This window comes from Mesoplodon mirus (assembly GCF_964341445.2).
Source record: "Mesoplodon mirus genome assembly, contig: SUPER_3_unloc_1, whole genome shotgun sequence".
Classification (NCBI taxonomy): Eukaryota; Metazoa; Chordata; class Mammalia; order Artiodactyla; family Ziphiidae; genus Mesoplodon; species Mesoplodon mirus.
This window is the reverse complement of record NW_028295818.1, coordinates 6,064,727-6,072,812: the sequence shown is the minus strand read 5'-3', so window position 1 is coordinate 6,072,812 and position 8,086 is coordinate 6,064,727.

Sequence of the window (8,086 nt, the reverse complement as noted above, 5' to 3'; positions counted from 1 at the left end):
TCATTGTGGGCACTGTCTCCATGGCCACTGCCACCGTGTGCTGTCACCATGAACTCTGTAACAATGCCCATTCTCACCGTGTGCACTGTCACCATGGGCACTATCACCGTGAGCACTGTCAGCACGTGCACTGTCACTATTTAGCACTGTCACCAGGTGAACTACCACCATGGGCGCTGTCACGATGTGCACTATCACCGTGAGCACGGTTACCATGGGCACTGTAACAATGCACAGCGTCACCATCAGTATTGTCCCGATGGGAACTGCCACCAAGAGCACTGTCACCATTAGCACTGTCACCACGAGCACTGGCACCTGGGCACTGCTATTATGAGCACTGTCACCATGAGATCTGTCGCTAGGAGAACTGCCACCATGGGTATTTTCAACATGAGTACTGTCACCATGGTATTGTCACCATTTGCATTGTCACCATGAGCACTATTACCGTGAGCACTATCACTATGAGCACTCTCACTGTGGTCACTGTCACCATGAGCACTGTCGCCATGGGTACTGTCACAATGTAGACAGGCACCGTGAGCACTGTCACCATGGGCACCATCAGTGTGAGCACTCTCACCATGGTCACTGTCACCTTGGGCACTGTTACCATGAGCACTGTCACCATAGGCAATGGCACCATGGGCCCTGTCATCATGGGCACTCTCACCATGGGCACTATCACTGTGAGCACTGTCACCATGGATACTGCAAACATGAGAACTCTCACCGTGAGTACAGTCTGCACGGGTTGTCACCGTGTGCACTGTCACCATGAGAACTGTCAACAGGGGCACTGTCACCATTTATCACTGCCACCATGTGCAGTGTCACCATGGGCACTATCACCATGGAAAGTATCACCGTGAACACTGTCACCATAAACACTGCAACTTTCTGCACTGTCACCATGCACACTGTCACCGTAAGGACTATCACTGTAAGCAAAGTCACTATGAGCAATGTCACCATGGGCACTGTCACCATTTTGCACTGCCACCAGGTGCAGTGTCACCATAGGCACTTTCACCGTGAGAAATGTGACCGTGCGGAATGTCTCTATGGGCACTGGCACCATGGGCATTGTCAGTGTGAGCACTGTCACAACGGGCACTATCACCGTGAGAAATCTCATCATGGTAACTGTCCCCATGGGCACATTCACTGTGAGAAGTGTCACCATGGGCACTGTCACTGTCGGCACTGTCACCATGGGCACTGTCATTGTGGGCACTGTCACCATGGCCACTGCCACCTTGGGCTCTGTCACGATGAACACTGTAATAATACCCATTATCACCGTGGGCACTGTCACCATGGGCACTATCACCGTGAGCACTGTCAGCATGCGCACTGTCACTATTTAGCACTGTCACCAGGTGAACTACCACCATGGGCACTGTCACGATGTGCACTACCACCATGAGCACGGTTACCATGGGCACTGTAACAATGCACAGGGTCACCATCGGTACTGTCCCCATGGGAACTGCCACCAAGAGCACTGTCACCATTAGCACTGTCACCACGAGGACTGCCACCTTGGGCACTGCTATTATGAGCACTGTCACCATGAGAACTGCCACCATGGGTATTTTCAACATGAGTACTGTCACCATGGGTATTGTCACCATTTGCACTGTCACCATGAGCACTATTACCGTGAGCTCTATCACAGTGAGCACTCTCACTGTGGTCAGTGTCACCATGACCACTGTCGCCATGGGTACTGGCACAATGCGGCCTGGCACCATGAGCCCTGTCACCATGGGCACTATCAGTGTGAGCACTCTCACCATGGTCACTGTCACCATGGGCACTGTTACCATGAGCACTGTCACCATAGGCAATGGCGCCGTGGGAACTTTCACCATGGGCACTGTCATCATGGGCAGTGTCACCATGGGCACTGTCACCATGGGCATTGCCACTATGGGCAGTATCACTGTGAGCACTGTCACCATGGGTACTGCAACCATGAGAACTGTCACCGTGAGTACTGTCTGCATGGGTTGTCACCGTGTGCACTGTCACCATGAGAACTGTCAACATGGGCACTTTCACCATTTTTCACTGCCAACCTGTGCCTTGTCCCCATGGGAACTATTACCATGAGAACTGTCACCATGAGTACTGTCATCATTGGCACTGTCACCAAGGGCACGGCCACCATGTGCACAGTTACCAAGGTCACTATCACCGTGAGCACTGTCACCATGGGAACTACCAACATGGGCAATGTCATCATGAGCACTTTCACAATGGGAACTACAACCATGGGCACTATCAATGGGCGGACTCTCACCATGGGCACTATCACCATGGGCACTGTCACCGTGAGCACCGTCACTGTTGGCACTGTCACCATGAGCACTATTACTATGAGCACTAGCACCGTGAGCACTCTTACCGTGGTCAATGTCACCATGGGCACTGTCACTATCGGTACTGGCACAATGCGGACTGTCACAGTGTGATCTGTCACCATAGCCACTATCACCATGAGCACTCTCACCGTGGTCACTGTTACCATGGGTACTGTCACTGTGAGCACTGTTACCATAGGCAATGGCTCCGTGGGCACTGACTCCATGGGCACTGTCATCATGGGCATTGTCACCATGGGCAGTGTCACCATGGGCACTGTTAACATGGGCACTATCACCATGAGCCCTGTCACCACGGGTACAGCTACCATGAGCAGTGTCAGCATCGGTTGTGACCATGTGCATTGTCACAATGAGAACTGTCAGCATGGGAACTGTCACCATTTTTCACTGCCACCATGTGGACTACCACCATGTGCCCTGTCACCAAGGGCACTATCACCGTGAGCACTGTCACCATGAATACTGTCATCATGGGCACTGTCACCAAGGGCACAGCCACCATGTGCACTGTTAACATGGTCACTATCACCATGAGCACTGTCACCATGGGAACTACCAACATGGGCACTGTCATCATGAGCACTTTCACAATGGGAACTGCCACCATGGGCACTATTAACACGAGCACACTCACCATGGGCACTATCCCCAAGGGCACTGTCAGTTTCAGCACTATCACCATGGGTACTGCAACCATGACCACTGTCACCATAAGCACTGTCCCCATTCTCTGTATCACCATGTGCACTGTCACCATGGGCACTATCACCTTGAGAACTGTCAGCCTGGGCACTGTCACCATGGGTATTGTGACTTTGGGCACTGTCACCATGAGCACTGTCACCTTTGGCACTGGCACAATGTCGACTGTCACCATGAGCACTGTCATCATTGGCAGTATCACCATTAGAACTGTCACCGTGGTCACTGTCACCATGGCCACTCTCACCATGAGCACTATCACCGTGAGTGTTGTGACCATGGGCACTTTCACCATGGGCAGTGTCCCCATGGACAATTTCACTGTTAGGACTGTCACCGTGGACACTATAACTATGGACACTGTCACCGTGGGCTCTGTCACCATGGGCACTTTCACCATGAGCACTGCCACTCTGACCACTCTCATCATAAGAACTGTCACCATGGGCACTTTCACGATGGGCACTTCCAACATTGACACTATCACCATGAGCACTGTCAACAAGAGAACTGTCGTGGTGGGCAATGTCACCATGCGCAATGTCACCACAAGGACTATCACATTAAGCAATGTCCCCATGGGCACTGTCGCCATTTTGCACTGCCACCGTGTGCACTATCACCTTAGGCACTGTCACCATGAGCACTTGATCACTGAGTACTGTCACCATGGGTAATATCACCATGGGCACTGTCACCTTGAGAACTATCACCGTGAGCAATGCCATGATGGGCACTGGCGCCGTGGGTCTTTTCACTATTAGCACTGAAACAATGTGCACTATCACTGTGAGAAATCTCACCGTGCTAACTGTCCCCATGGGCACTGTCGCAGAGAGAAAAGTCATCATGGGCACTGTCACAGTCAGTATTCTCACCATGGGCACTCTCATTGTGGGCAATGTCTCCGTGAGCACTATTACCATGAACACTGCTACCGTGAACACTCTCATGATAAGAACTGTCACCATGGGCACAGACACCATGGGCACTCTCACGGTGTGCACTGTCACCAGGGCCACTGTCACAATGGGCACTGTCACCATGAGCACTGGAACCATGGGCACTCTCACCATGGGCACTATCACCATGAGCAATATCATCATGGGCACTCTCACTATTTTGCACTGCCACCAGATGCACCATGACCATGTGCACTGTCACCATGGGCAGTGTCACCATCGGGAGTCTCACCATGGGCACTGCCACCATGAGCACTGTCACCAAGAGCACTGTCACCACGAGCACTGCCACCATGAGCACTGTCACAAGAACTGTCAGTATGAGAACTGCCACCATGGGCACTTTCACCATGATTACTATCACCTGGGTGTTGTCACCTTTGGCACTGTCAACGTGCGTACTATCACCGTGAGAACTATCACCATGAGCACTGTCACCACGGCACAGCCTTAATGCGGACTGTCATCATGAACACTGTCACCATGGGCACTACCACGGTGAGAACAGTCACCGTGGTCACTGTCACCATGGGCACTGTCACCATGAGCACTGTCACTAAGAGCATAATCACCATAGGCACTGTCACCATGAGAAGAGTCACCATGGGCACTGTCAACATTCAGACTATCACCTTGAGCACTGTCACCAAGAGCACTGTCACCATGAGAAATATCAATAGGATCACTTTCACCGTGAGAACTGTCACCACGGGGACTCTCACCATTGGCACTGCCTCCGAGGGGTTGTCATGATGAGCACTATCACCATGGTCAGTGTCTCCATGGGCAGTGTCACCGTGAGCACTCTCACTATTGGCACTATCACCATCGGCATGGTCACCGTGAGCACTGTCACAATGGGCATTGTCACACTGGGTGCTGTCACCATGGGCAGAGTCACCGTTAGCACTCTCAACATGGACACTGTTATCTTGGGCACTGTCACCATGGGCTCTGCCACCGTTGGCACTGTCACAATGGGAAGTATCACCATGGGCTTTGTCACCGTGGGCAATGTCACCCTGGGCACGGCCACCATGATATCTATCACCATAGGCACTGTCACCATGGGCACTGTCACCATGAACACGGTCACCATGAGCACTGCCACAATGAGCACTGTCACTTATGGCACTGTCCTCATGAGAAGTGTCACCATGATCACTGTCACCATGGACAGGACACGCTGGGTATTGTCACCATGGGCACTGTCTATGAGCAGTCTCACCATGGGAATTGTCACCTTAGGTACTGTCATCATGGGCACTGTCACCGTGAACACTTTTACCATCAGCTCTGTTACCCTGGGTATTGTCACCATGGGAACTATCACCGTGACAGTTGTGAACATGGGCACTCTCACCATGAGCAATGTCACCATGAATAGTGTCACCCTGTGTATTGTCACCATGGGCACTGTCACCGTGAGCACTACACCATGAGAATTGTGACAATGGGCACTGTCCCCATGGTCACATTCACGATAGGAACTAACGCCATAAACACTGTCACCATGAGCAATGTCACTGTGTGCAGTTTCACCATACACACTATCACCGTAAGCAATGTCACCATGAGCAATATCACCATGGGCACTGTCTCCATTTTGCACTGCCACCATGTGCAGTGTCACCATGGGCAGTTTCACTATGAGAACTGTCACCATGGGTAATAGCACCATGGGCACTGTCACCGTGAACACTGTCACTATGTGAATTTACACCATAGGCCCTGTCACCGTGAGAATTGTCACCATCGGCACTGTCAACATGGAGACTATAACCTTGAGCACTGTCACCATGAGCACAGACACCATGGTCACATTCAATGTAAGACCTGTCAGCACGGGGACTATCAACATTGGCACTGTCACCGTGGGGTTGTCACCACGAGCACTATCACCATGGGCGATGTCTCCATGGGCAGTTTCACCATGAGCACTGTCACTAGTGGCACTCTCACCATCGGCACTGTCACCATGGGCACCGTCACCGTGAGCACTGTCACCATGAGCCTTGTCACACTGGGCGCTGTCACCATGGGCACTGTCACCGTGGGCACTGTCCCAATGGGAAGTATCACCCTGGGCTTTGTCAGCCTTGGCACTGTCCCCGTGGGCACTGACACCGTGACATCTATCACCATAAACACTGTAAACATGGGCACTGTCACCATGAGCACGGACACCATGAGCACTGCCACAATGAGCACTGTTATTTATGGCACTGCCAACATGAGCACTGTCACCATGAGCACTGTCACCATGGGCATGACACCATGGGCACTGTCACTGTGAGCACTACACCATGAGAATTGTGACTATGGGCACTGTTACCATGGACAATCTCACCATGGGAACTATCACTGTGAACACTGTCACCATGAACACTGTCACTGTGTGCAGTGTCACCATGCGCACTGTCACTGTAAGGACTATCACCATAAGCAAAGTCACCATGAGCAATGTCACCATGGGCACTGTCACCATTTTGCTCTGCCACCATGTGCAGTGTCACCATGGTTAATATCACCATAGGCACTTTCACTGTGAGAAATGAGACCGTGCGGAATGACTCTATGGGCACTGGCACCATGGGCATTGTCACTGTGAGCACTGTCACAACGGGCACTATCACCGTGAGAAATCTCACCATGCTAACTGTCCCCATGGGCACTGTCACCGTGAGAAGTGTCACCATGGGCACTGTCACTGTCGGCACTGTCACCATGGGCACTGTCATTGTGGGCACTGTCTCCATGGCCACTGCCACCGTGTGCTGTCACCATGAACTCTGTAACAATGCCCATTCTCACCGTGTGCACTGTCACCATGGGCACTATCACCGTGAGCACTGTCAGCACGTGCACTGTCACTATTTAGCACTGTCACCAGGTGAACTACCACCATGGGCGCTGTCACGATGTGCACTATCACCGTGAGCACGGTTACCATGGGCACTGTAACAATGCACAGCGTCACCATCAGTATTGTCCCGATGGGAACTGCCACCAAGAGCACTGTCACCATTAGCACTGTCACCACGAGCACTGGCACCTGGGCACTGCTATTATGAGCACTGTCACCATGAGATCTGTCGCTATGAGAACTGCCACCATGGGTATTTTCAACATGAGTACTGTCACCATGGTATTGTCACCATTTGCATTGTCACCATGAGCACTATTACCGTGAGCACTATCACTATGAGCACTCTCACTGTGGTCACTGTCACCATGAGCACTGTCGCCATGGGTACTGTCACAATGTAGACAGGCACCGTGAGCACTGTCACCATGGGCACCATCAGTGTGAGCACTCTCACCATGGTCACTGTCACCTTGGGCACTGTTACCATGAGCACTGTCACCATAGGCAATGGCACCATGGGCCCTGTCATCATGGGCACTCTCACCATGGGCACTATCACTGTGAGCACTGTCACCATGGATACTGCAAACATGAGAACTCTCACCGTGAGTACTGTCACCATGAGTACGGTCTGCACGGGTTGTCACCGTGTGCACTGTCACCATGAGAACTGTCAACAGGGGCACTGTCACCATTTATCACTGCCACCATGTGCAGTGTCACCATGGGCACTATCACCATGGAAAGTATCACCGTGAACACTGTCACCATAAACACTGCAACTTTGTGCACTGTCACCATGCACACTGTCACCGTAAGGACTATCACTGTAAGCAAAGTCACTATGAGTAATGTCAACATGGGCACTGTCACCATTTTGCACTGCCACCAGGTGCAGTGTCACCATAGGCACTTTCACCGTGAGAAATGTGACCGTGCGGAATGTCTCTATGGGCACTGGCACCATGGGCATTGTCACTGTGAGCACTGTCACAACGGGCACTATCACCGTGAGAAATCTCATCATGGTAACTGTCCCCATGGGCACATTCACTGTGAGAAGTGTCACCATGGGCACTGTCACTGTCGGCACTGTCACCATGGGCACTGTCATTGTGGGCACTGTCACCATGGCCACTGCCACCTTGGGCTCTGTC